The 13,656-nt window shown below is 31.3% G+C and overlaps 1 long non-coding RNA gene across 2 annotated transcripts; it reads right to left on the bottom strand.

Annotated features, from left to right (window-relative positions):
* Positions 1–4,864: 4,864 nt before the first annotated feature.
* LOC141661547 (uncharacterized) lies at positions 4,865–7,733 on the bottom strand. Of its 2 annotated transcripts, none has more exons than XR_012550016.1 (4): positions 7,315–7,733; positions 6,521–6,629; positions 5,785–6,427; positions 4,865–5,164 (listed from the first exon to the last, which is right to left on the bottom strand). It is a non-coding gene; the product is annotated as an uncharacterized LOC141661547 (long non-coding RNA). The 2 variants fall into 2 exon arrangements; XR_012550015.1 differs by having other exon boundaries at positions 5,785–6,438.
* Positions 7,734–13,656: the final 5,923 nt, after the last annotated feature.

Raw genomic sequence — 13,656 nt, forward strand, 5'->3', positions numbered from 1 at the left:
CCTTGAGCTTTTTCCCATTGGGTTTTGCTCTTGTGGGGTTTTAACGAGGCCCTCCTCCTTTCAAAAACAAATTGTAAATGTAATTGGTTTTTAAGCAACCGTTTGTACATTGATATTGAAAACTGCTTTTAAGAGAATGGGAATGTCTGCGCATGTTCTGCTTTGCTTGGCCAACCTGTCTTCTTTTTGCAATCGTACTTCTGTTATAACATAACTGCCTTTCCCATTAAACTTCTGGGATTGATTTTTCTTCTTCCTGGTGAAATCTTAGAAAAGCAATTAGCAACCTCCTTTTTCATATTTTCTGTGTGTGGTTGGTGGGAGGGAGCAGGGCATGAACCTTGCAATGAAAATTGATAGCTACATTTTTTGCAAGTCATAACCTTAACCACAACCTTGCTGGTGCAATTTTTTGAATTATAGGAGGAGTGCACTATCTTTTCATTGCGAATACAAGTAGCCACCTGATGAATATATGGAGAACAAAATGCAATTAAAGTAACATAATTGGAAAATAAAACCCACATCCTTTCTGTGATAAGAAACAAAGACCTCTCGTCTTCGTGCAGAATTGGATGTTTTTTCGGTGTGAACATAGCTCTACTGCTCTTGTAATTATTTCAAATAGAATGTTGATCAAGGTTAGATTATGAATAAATGAAATGTTAAAGCTAGGATTTATGGATAGTGATGGGCTCGGGGCTCCACAAAGTCAATCCCAAGGATGTTAATAAAGAGTGTGAAGATGAGTGTTCATATAAATACACGAGAATGTTATTGTAATTAAAAAAAATTATATATATCATTACAAAAATATCATTACCAAAAAAATACTTACATTTCAGGTATTTTTCATGAACTCAATCTCAAAAAATTTATGATGTTAAATATTAATATTGGACATACAAATGCTCAACCTTACTCGGTCGTCACAAAATTTATGATGTTAACTTTATGATGTTATATTACAAAATTTATCGAAACAACAATTCTACCGTGTTCATAAAAAAATGAGTAAAACACAAAAATAAAAAGTTGTTCACCAAAAATAAATTATAAATACTTATACCCTAAATACTTATTTAATAGTAAAATCAACCATCCCGAGATCTTCCATAAGCATTTTTAGCTGAAGAATGAACTCAAATCTTTGTTCTTTCTTCACTCGTAAAGTTTTGAAACTTTCAGACGTTAGTGATCTCGAGATTAAACATATCTTTCCCGCCATCAACACCATTAAAATGAAGCACCACTCAGCACACCAATTTTTAGGCTTATTACGAATAATAAACCTGCAAGTATCGAAGATCATTCTGTTATATATGTAGAAAAAGCCTTACTTTTCATAAATCTACACTTAGATAAGTTGTTATATATGGAATGAAATAAGAGTTAAACTCACATACTTACTTGTCTATCTTCAGCTTCAAAGCTGCAATAGTCTCTGAGGAAGTTGTACTACTGACAAGAAGCTCTATAGTATCCCTCAACTCAGAGCTCCGGCTTAGGTTGCTGATAGATTTGGAGAGCAATATAGAATTCAAACAATTTACTTTCTCATTGTTATCCTTCAAGAAAACTGTAGTGACAAGCCCCATCTCTTCAACGATTAACTGTGCATTGTTTTACAAAATTACAAATTAAGGCAGAATAAAAATTATTTGTATATACTCGGATTTGCAATTGTAGAGAGATTGTATTGTATCACCTGCTCATTGTCAATGATACAATGGTCGCCTATGTCAAACCGGTGCATTATGATGGCAAGCATAATTCCTTCACAAATCACTTTGCAATAATCACCAAAGATATATAGCAACCACCAATAGATGAGATGCGATGTACATTAGAATTTTAGTAGTTCCAGACCCCATCAAGAAAGACCACAAAAGAAGTAACAAAAATGATAGGTTCACCAACACGATTTTATTCAATTGATGTATGACATTGTTAGTATCATTTAAGAGATAAACCATGAGTCTGCATTCATTGAAAATTTTAACCTGTTAAAAAGGTGCAGTAATAAAATCTATAAAATAATGAATATGTACCAGAAAAGTATTTTGTGAGTGATAGTATGAAGGATTGATAATTCCCAATTGATCAGATTACCATCCAGTTTCTTAAAGATGTTTCACCGATGCTTTTTCTTGTGGGGGATCCTTCAAACAATTGTAGAACATCTGCTATGTCCTCTTTCGTCATGAACCATAGAAGGTCGTCCTCATTTATATTCCTAGTCAAATATAAATATACAAAATTATTTCACTAAATTTAAAGGGAATTCAAAGACAGAGCAATCAAAAGTATTTAATGTGCTGACAAATTGACAATTATAGATTTCTTTATACCTAAGCTCATTGTTTTTCAGATTCTTGAAAATCAATGAAATGGAATTTTCAATTTGATGCTCATCATCGAAATTACTGTTATAGAGTGCATCACAAATAGTATGTAACCTGGTACAGACAAGAAGCTGCATATCTATTAGCAAATGCTGCTTTGATCCATTTCAACTGAACTTTCATCAGGGGCGGCGCTGCTGGGTAACGCGAGGTGAGCGACTGCACATTTGGGGCCCCCAATTTATACCACCTTATATGAAATTGCTTTGGTGAGAATTGAAAGTGATCTTTTGGATGAAGTTGACATCGAAAGTGTTATAAATAATTTTGTCAAAAAACATGCAACAAAAGCACATCTCTTTTTAAGTACATTTGTGAGACTTTATTTTTTGTTTATAATATCTTTCGATAGTTTATTTTATTTTAAAAATATAGTTTAATGATTTTAATGTATATCGAAGTATATATGAATGGCCCAATTTTAAAATTTTGCAGAGGGCCCCCAAAATATTTGCTACACCCCTGTTATTAGAATCTTGAATTCCTTTTGAAGGTCACAACAACGTCTATAGAACATACTCATGAGATATTATACCTTGAATAGTCTGAAAGAAATCTCTTTCATGGAAACGACAATTCAATATTTTCAACATCACAATCTTAGACATCCCCGTCTTTGTCTCTGAGGAAATCACAAAATCGCAAGTGTGCTTGTAACAAAATGAACAACAAAACTTGTATCAGGTTTGATAAACAAAAACCAAAATAAAATAATTAAAGAAGAGCAGAGGAAATACTGCACACTTGTTTTTAAAGCAGTGGAATTGACTTCAGTTTAGTTATTATTATGTTGAGAAGGATAAAAGTTGAAGCTAGCTAAATCACAATTTGGAGAGTCATCTTGGTTTCAATAAAGGGGACACCGTAATAATAAAAGTTAAAGGTTACTTGGTTCCTAAATAAGCATCAGTATATTTTTTTTTGCTCTTTATCTCAAGAACGACATATAGCTATTTTACTGCTGTGAACATAGCTCTACTGCTCTTGTAATTATTTCAAATAGAATGTTGATCAAGGTTAGATTATCAATAAATGAAATGTTAAAGCTAGGATTTACGGATAGTGATGGGCTCAGGGCGCCGCAAAGTCAATCCCAAGGATGTTAATAAAGAGTGTGAAGATGAGTGTTCATATAAATACACGAGAATGTTATTGTAATTAAAAAAAATTATATATATTATTACAAAAATATCATTACCAAAAAAATACTTACATTTCAGGTATTTTTCATGAACTCAATCTCAAAAAAATTATGATGTTAAATATTAATATTGTATATACACATGCTCAACCTTACTCGGTCGTCACTATATTACAAAATTTATCGAAACAACAATTCTACCGTGTTCATAAAAAAATGAGTAAAACACAAAAATAAAAAGTTTAAAACAACTTATAAATACTCTATACCCTAAATACTTATTTAATAGTAAAATCAACCATCCCAAGATCTTCCATAAGCATTTTTAGCTGAAGAATGAACTCAAATCTTTTTTGAAACTTTCAGACGTTAGTGATCTCGAGATTAAACATATCTTTCCCGCCATCTATACCATTAAAATGAAGCACCACTCAGAACGCCAATTTTTAGGCTTATTACGAAAAATAAACCTGCAAGTATCGAAGATCATTCTGTTATATATGTAGAAAAAGCCTTACTTTTCATAAATTTACACTTAGATAAGTTGTTATATATGGAATAAAATAAGTGAAGGTGCTGTAAAAATTCACAACATGTAAAGTTTATGACATGAATATAGAGTTGAATTCACATACTCGTCTATTTTACGCTTCAGAGCTGCATCGTTATTGGAGGAAGTTGTGCTACTGACAAGTATCTCGAAAGTTTCAGTTAGTTCAGAACTCCGGTCTAAATTGCTGATAGATTTGGAAAATAATAAAAAATTCGTAAAAGTCACAGTTTCATTGTTGTCCTTCCTGAAATCGGTACTGTAAAATCCTATAGCTTTAAAGATATACTGCAGATTGATTATGATGAAATTAATACAGACTATAAAAGAAGATTCAGTACTAGAAAAATTGGACGAGAAATTTTAACCGATGTCTTCATGGATGATGTTAAAGACCCTCCTTTTAACATCGGTCGATGTCTAATTTGTCTAAAATTACTTATAACATCGTTTTCCTTCAACTAACCGATATCTTTTCAAACATTTAACAACAGTTTCTTATAATACAACCGATGTTATAAGCGCGGTGGTAAGCTGATGTTAAAACAGGGGGTCTTTAACATCACCCACAAAGATATTGGTTGCTGTTTTGCTTTACTATAGCCCGATGTTTATGACCTTTAACATCAGTTTCTATTAAATTTACTGATGTTTGTCTCATATAAAACTGATGTCTATTTACATGCTCTAATCAAACATATATATAATATAAATGCACTTAAAAATACCAAATCCACAACAAAAATCGAACCGAAATAAATACCGAACTTCAATTATCATTGCAAAACCAATCCAGTATACAACAATGAAACCGAAACATAAAACTAGACGATTGAACAATCACCAACATGTATAAGTTGCACAAATCCATAACGGTTGCATCTCTAAGAAGCTAAGAGCTAATTCACAAGTACAAAGCTATTTCATTTTGGTAACCAAAAAAAGAACTCCGTAATAACCGAGAGCTATTACATACAGAACCTAATTTCACCAGAAAGTGCAGCACCATCTGCAATCCAAGCAAGCCAGCTGAACTGTATATCATGCTTTGATCGAGACGAATACCCTCTGCAAACAATTCATTAATTCAACAATGTTAGAATACAACAGAGATGTTATCACTAAAATGCAATATTGAATTTTATTAAAGAACTCGTGAAAACTACAGAATACCTTAAAGACAAGTATAAACTGCTTATATTACTACTTATATTACTGGTTATATTAATTTCAATTAGTTTCATATTCAGCCGACACTGTTTCTATCAGTTAGTCACTTGTACTAGATTTTCTGGTTCTTACCACAATTATGTGACATTATTTCTAAAATACAAACTACATAGATGAGTATGTCTATCTAAAGCATTTTGTTATTTATACAGATTCTGTTGAATGGAATGTGAAATAAAAGCAATTCTAGTATTATTTTATGTAACTTTTTATTGTATAAGCTCAATATTAGGTTATAAACATTGCACGTGTTCGCCATGAGAAGTGATGCTGCAAACTTCAATTAATTAAGGCTACCCTTTTGCAATATAATTTACAACATGCATCATAAAACGTATTGATCCAAGTTGCAAAATGGAAGCCTAACGGAAAGGTTAAAACCTGTAGGCTGAACTATGACTTGATGGATACTTTACTGTTAGAAGCAGGAAAAGCTAATTTTCTCAAAACTAACTTACAATTCGCTGCGTCCAAGTCATCCAGCAAGATTAGTACAATCCTTTGAGTAGCAGATCATCTTGATAATAATTCTGCCATCTTCTCACACATTCATGAGAATGACAACATTGGTCCTTCTTTCAAGCATCATTACAAACAACTTATTTCATTGCTTTCATTTGATTCACGGGAAGGGCCTACTCTTGGACAAGACATAGGCAACTTCATTTATCGAGGCATTAAGTTAAATTGCTTAAGAATGATTCGCGTACTTGATCTTGAAGGTACATTTAGGCCTAAATTACCAAATTTGATAATAAAGCTATCTCAATTGAAGTATCTAGGCCTTCGTCACACTCATATGGAGCTGCTTCCCGAGCTAATAGGTAATTTATCTAACCTTCAAACCTTGGATTTGAAACAAACTTGCCTCAGGAGTCTTCCATGTTCCATATGGAAGTTGCCACAACTACGACATCTGTACTTGAGTGAGAGCTATCACAACAGGATTATGGTTACCATTAAAAGAGCAGGGTATATTAGCCATCTGCATATCAAAATTGCATCACCTGGAATCCTTGAGGCTGAGATCAATTGATGATATGAATAGCCCAGATTACCTTAATTTGACAAATAGCCCAGCTGCAAATTCTTCCTAGCATCCTCCGGCAACCCTTTTGCAATATAATTCCAAACATGCATCATAAAATGTATTAGTAAATACTGAAATACGCAAGAAATAAGAGGTGAGGATACCTGATATTTACAAGAAACTGAAAGAGGTGTTGCAGAGTTTGTGCTTGTAGACAATGAGTTGAGAAGGTGCTAAAAGCATAACACAATGGCCTTACTAAAACAGTTCTTCCTAAAAGGGAGACAAGAGAAATGGCCAAGAAAATCAACATAATCAGATATATGTGTGTGACCAGATGATGCAAAGACAAGTATAAATGGGATGTTTGCAGCAGGTAAGACTTGTAGTTATTTGCTTAACAGTTGCTTACATGTGTGTGACAAGATGAAAGAAAAGTACAAAACAGAAACATACAGAGACATGGTTGTCACAGAACCATGTGGAGACAAGACGCTGAAGTATTATCAGAACACAAATCACAAGCGTTGCTAACTCGACAAGTCGTTCACAATGTATTATCACTACCTTAGAATCAATAGATACACACACTTATTGTATACCATTAAACACAACAATTTTACATATTATATCAAGGACCAATGATGTAGTTTCAGTCTCACAAAAACTATGTAAAACAGCATATACACAGATAATTGAAAACTGAATAGACACTACAGGAGCACATGTTCTATAAAGCAAAGGTCAAGACACAAGCATCATCAACCATATTAACCTGCAATCCCGAGGAATATTGCATACTAAGAGGCTGTCATTGTTTTGCTTAGAGCTCTCGGCCTCTTCACCGCTTGCAAACACAGATATATGCATATATATATACACACATAACATAATCTAAATCTACACACATAAACACAGTGATACACATATATATATAGCACTAATTAAAGCTACTTACCAATTAGAAGAAGGATCCAAACCAACAATCAAATAGGTGCTCCTGTACACAAAATTGAAAGTGGTATTTTGATTAGAAGAAGGGGGAAATTTTGATTAAGGGGGAAATTTTGGTTAAAGGGGAATGATATTTGATATAAAGTGGGAAAATTTGGCTGGGGGAAAGGAATTGAGTACTCGTTAAATATGAGTTCTTGAATGTTTGGGAAGAAATTCTTGTCACGGAAGCAACAATCCAATCCCTTCAAAATCACAATCCTTAACAACGATATCAAAGTGTAAATTACAGAAGTGGCAAGTGTAATTGTAATAATACGAATGCCAAGACTCTTCATGTCCGGTTTGATGAGGACAAACCAAAAAGAAAGAACCAAATAAGAGCACAAGAAGCGGGAAACACGTTTTTTCAAAGCAAAGAGAAAATAGAAAACCTTAATATTTTTCATAACAAAAAATCTTTCCATGAAATATATGAGAGGAGTAACAATAAGGCTAGCAAAAATAAGAACAAAAATAACTAGCAGAACAAATGCAAGGCATTGAAAAAGGATGCAAGTTTGTTTGAATACTTCGAGAGCGCAAGTTGTTATATAGAGAAGTAGTAGTACAAGTAGTCGAAATGCAGGGGAACAGACTACATTCTTTAGCATAACAAGGTACAGGGGAACAGACTACATTCTTTAGCATAACAAGGTACTTTGGCCAACTAATAGTAGCACTACTAGAGGCCAAAGTTGTGGGTGCCAACAAAGAATCTTCAATTTATATAACTTGATTTGCTTCTGCCATTGCCGGATCAAGCTGTTGAAGGAAGTCGGAGATAGAGAGAAAATGAATCGAAGGGGTCACATTTATTATTATAATGTGCTAAATCTAAAATTCTGTGTCCAATACATAAACAAATAGCAGAGTGATCGGGACTCCATTGTAATATAAAGAGATAATCTAACCGCTGACACTAAATATATAAAATCAGAATAAAGTTCTTAAGATTACCTTAGGAGAATTTCGTGAGATGCAAGTGTTTTTGAGTATTTTTTAATGTTGGTATTTTTATAGTTATAAACATTTTTATACAATTATAAAAATATTCATATTAAAAAATACTTGCATCTCATGAAATTTTCCTAAGAAAATCTTAGGAACTTTATTCTCATATAAAATATTGAAATTTTTTTGTTTGAAGGAAGGCTGTCATAGTCACTCAGAAGCTTCCTGATATAAATACAGAATATGGAAATTTTCGGATTGGAACGAGATGAGTAAAATATACATGCGCATGGTATTGAGTATGGACGATCAGAATCCTTATTAAAACTTTTTTTAAAGACGTCACTAGGAGATAATTTTACAAACCTGAAATGAAAATATAAAGTAAAAATGCATTCGACTACATATGAATTCAAATATACTAAAATGAGTAGTTCAATATCCATTCCAGGCCAACCGAATCAAATACGAATGTTGATATTTGAACTCGAATCGAATATGAATAAAATGTTAAAATTTTAATTCAAATCCAAATCAAATCTAAATGAGTAATTATATATGCGAATCAAATTTGATTATACTTTTATTTGCACATCATACTTATTCGACTCAATTTCATCCCTACCACAATGAACAAAAGATTCTGTTCTAACTTGTAACCCACATAATTAATTAAATTTCCATGACACTTAAGAGAATTGGCTTTGTCAGCTATACTTTGGAACAAAATTTTGTTCTGGAATTTTTCCTTCTAAAATATAGTGCCGTGCATGGAAGCTGACTTGTAATCTTGAGATGATATAAGCTTATCAATAATATATTGAGATTAGGGAGATTAAAATACTTATACAAAAATCAAAAAGGAAAAGAGAACCGAGGATGTTAACTATTTATTGTTAGAAAATCTAAATACTTATACAATGCACATAGATGTAAAATATAAAATTTGAGAGATAAACCACATTAATTTATTATTACGACTTCACCTCCACTTTTTATAAATGTAGCAGTTTGTTTCCACAAATACAAATTACATAAAAAAAATGCAATACTAATGTAAATAAAATGATCAGGCTATATTAATCTCTATATTCTGTTTTTACAATTTAGATTACGAGATTAATATTTATTTAAACATGTATATATATAATATATATAAATAACATATATTAAATAAAAGTCTCGCTCAAGTGAATTTTTTAAAATTAGAATCATGAGAATTGGTGATTTGTGTAAAATATAACGATTTTTTCTCAGTATTAAATATGAAAATCATCGATTCTCATTTTAAAAAATTCTTATTTAAACAAAACTCTACATAAAAATTTGATCTAATAGAAGCGAAGTTAAAATAAAAATTACAAATTAATCAATTAATTCTTTACCACAAAAATCTTATATTCACCTAAATTCCTATTCCTGCACACTCTTACACTCTCCCTTTCCAATTTTATTTGAACACCCTCCGTCTACTAACATTAGTCACATATACAAATACACATGTATTATCGTATTTATATTTTATGAAGTGTGTGCTCCCATGAATAACTTCTGACGATTTTAGTCAGAAATCTATCATTATAACACTCTCCCTGCCCTCCTCACACACACTCTTTCTCCGTTCATCCGAATATAGACACTTTAAAAAAAAATCCAACTTGCTCTCCTTAATAAATTATTTATGCTCCACCCTATATGCTGTAAATCATCACTGTCATATGCTCCAACATATATGATTGTGGCAGGTGGTAAAAATCGAATTATTGAGTAAACAGAGTTAGAGATCGAATAAAGATAAATGAGCATCTATCATATATTTGGTAATTTTTCTAATATAAATTAGTAATTTTTGTTGTACAAATTTATAATTTTTCTAGTATAAATTAGTGATTGCAATGTCGATCTGGTAACGTATGTTAATATATCACTTATATCATATTTAAATTTTAAATACCATAATTTTTATGAGAGGTGATGATTATTCATAAATAATAGCCACTGATATTTAAATTTTATTTTATTAAAGTAGACCTACCGTTAAAACTTATATTTGTTGGTCGTTTGATTCATGAGTCGGTATGTGTTTGGTATTGACGAATCGAGTTAGTTTAGTATGAGGATGAAATTTCATTATTAATATCATATGTCTGGTTTAGTTCTGAAATAAAATTATTTAATTTAAAATATTATTGTATTTAATAATTAGATAAATTTATTTTATTATATAAAATATATAAAATATATATTTTTATTATTATTTATGCTTGATTATATATATTATTATTTTTTAATTAGTAATAATATTAGTTTTCAATAATAAAATACTATTATTATAATTGATATTCATACTTTCCCCTCATACTCACCGCCCTCTTGATATCAAAAATTCATATTTTATGAGTTTGATATGTGTGGTTAAAATTAGAAAAATTGAAACAAATATCATATATGCATTTTATACATTCTAAATCCATACCTCATTTCAAGCTAGAAACCGACGAAATAAAGGGAACGTTTGGCTTACCTTATAAGTAATAAGTTACTTTTTTTAACAAGTATTTTCATACTTTTTTTTAAAATTAATATTTATTTTAGAAATTTAAGACCAAATCTTATTTCCAAATTTGAAAATAAGTTACTTATTTTCAGAAAAAAGTACATATATACAAACTTTTTCAGCTTATAAGCTACTTATAAGTTTAGCCAAACATACCAAAACTACCTCTTAATGTTTCTAATAGAAACTTGAGTAGGCCAACAAGGGTTGGCTCAGTTGGTTAAAGAGAGTGATATATATCATTTTGGTCACAGGTTCGAATCCCACGGGAGGAGAATATCTGATTATGTCATTCTAGTTTACCCGATGCGCACGACATTCTGGGTCATAAGTTTACCCAGTGCGCACCCAAAAAGGTAGCGGCCGTGGGTATAAAGATTGGTTGTCAAGAACGTAGAGGAGGTAAGATGGGCAGTTGGTGAGATCCAGTATGGATCGTACATGAACGGTAGTTGGAGTCGGCATAAACGCTTGTTTCTTCCATATTTTGGACCTTACCTCCGTGGAACAATAGGCTACTGCTGAAACACGAAAGAATTAAAATATTAGATCGTTTTATTGGAATTGAGATAATACCCTACACTTTACTCTTTTTGTTTCCGAAGTAACTCTCATCAACTCGATAATTTCCACAAGCACAAATTCCACTTTTGATAGGCCCAAAAATTATTTCACAAATTAATCCATCATGGGTGTCGCAATGGCCCTATTTACAATATTTTTATCTATTATTTTGGAGATTTATAGTTCTTCCGTTTTATTGGATGGAGTTTCAATGAATTAGATCCACAAGAACCTCAAAGTCCTTGTTTTTCAATAAAAAAAAAGTCACGTTGGTAATTTTTCTTACATCTCCCCCTCCTGGAGCCTAGGTATCATATACACCACCAAAATAAAGAGCCTTGAATACTAGAAGAAAAGCACCTATATCTAACAAGATTTAGTGAATACCTAAAATTGTGGAAGCGGGTTCAAAAGAAGCAACTGCCTAGGGATTTTACTAACTATTAACATACATGTATTACTCATTACTATGTTAACTATTAAAAGTTAGATCAACAAAATGAAAAAACAATATAATATCAATATCAAATTATAATTAAATCTAAAAAATATAAAATTTTATGTCTAATATATTTATATAAATACTATTCAAAATAAATAATAAAATAATAGAAAATTTAAAATTGATGAGTAAAATAAATAAAATGATATAACATACATGTAAGAAAATTAAAATTCAAGTTGTCAGAAAATTAAAAATTCGATTTTCAATTTTTTGCATTTAATTTAAAGGCGAATCAAGTAAATGCTCGGTGTTAAATGTTATTACAAGTTATATTTAAAAAGTCGATGGGTGTGAGATCATCTTTAATAATATTTAATGTTAAAATATATTACAATACAATTTAAGATTAATAATTTTTTGAAAGATTTTTAAGATTATTTTTATAAATATAAAGAATCGGATTTTATTATTACAAAAAGTACTAATATTAGAGAAGTTACTTGAAACTCTTAAAGGGCGGGTTAAGAATATTTTTCTTTATATTTAATTGTCGGTCAAATGTGTGAAAATTATTTTACGGGCACACACGTACTAGACACGGATAACATTGATGGAAAAATGAAGTCGAGCATCTCTCTCCCTTTTCAACGATATGGTTATTGTCATGATGCCAGCCAATACGTCATCGTGACCATATTGAAATTATTCATGAACCATTGCATAATTCATTTGGAAACATGTTTTATCAGTTAGTTAAAGTTAAATGATTATGCATTCTAAAGTTTGTATAGAAATGCCTTTCAGGAATGCAGAGTTGATTTAGTTACGAAAACGAATAGGTGAAGGAGCTTAAAAATTCAAAGGCACATTAGTTTATTACATGAAATTATTATAGTTGAAATTCACATACTCGTCTAATTTGATACATCTTGAACAAACTAACTGCGAATAATGTGATATATGTGAGGACATATGAAGACAATTACTATATGGACTCTAATTTGCAGTTGAGGAGAGATTGTATCACCTGCTCATTGTCAATAATAATACAGTGGTTGCCTATGTCAAGTGGGTGCATCATGATAGCAAGCATAAATCCGTAACAGATGATCAATTTTGTGATAATCGCTAGCAGTAGAGGAGACGAGGTGGATACAAGAACTTTGTTTGTTCCAAACCCCATCGAAAGACACAATCACAAAATCATCTAGTCAATATGTTATGGTGCCTTTATTAATCTAGGTATATACAACAGATTTCTAAGTAATGCTGAATAAAAATGAAAATTTATCAACTTTTTTTTTATTTCAGGTCTGTAGCTGATGCACTTTATAAAATTCTTGTAAAAGTGGATATCATGTTGACTTATAATTCAATGCTGTAAATCGATCATCTGTGAGCGAATTCCTCCTAAATTACTTAATTAAGTTGAGCACAGTGCCAACTAACCTGAATCTCCCCCGCCGGTCACTAAAACAAGGTCATCAAATGAAAAGAGATATTGGCTGTCCAAATCATGTGCTAGTTTTAGAACATACCTTGGCCTTGATTTTTCTTCTTCTTGGTAAAATCTGAGAAAAACAATTAACAACCTCCTTTTTCATATCTTTTGTGTGGGGTAACATATGAGAAAAGGGATTAGCTAAAGTTGTTTGCAAGTTATAACCTTAATGACAACCTTGCTGGTGCAATTTTTTGAATAAAATGAGGAAATGCATTATATTTTGATTGTGAAAAAAAGTGGCCACCTGATGAATATATGAAGAACAAAATGCAGTTAAAGCAAC

This window comes from Apium graveolens, chromosome 5 (genome assembly GCF_009905375.1).
Source record: "Apium graveolens cultivar Ventura chromosome 5, ASM990537v1, whole genome shotgun sequence".
Classification (NCBI taxonomy): domain Eukaryota; kingdom Viridiplantae; phylum Streptophyta; class Magnoliopsida; order Apiales; family Apiaceae; genus Apium; species Apium graveolens.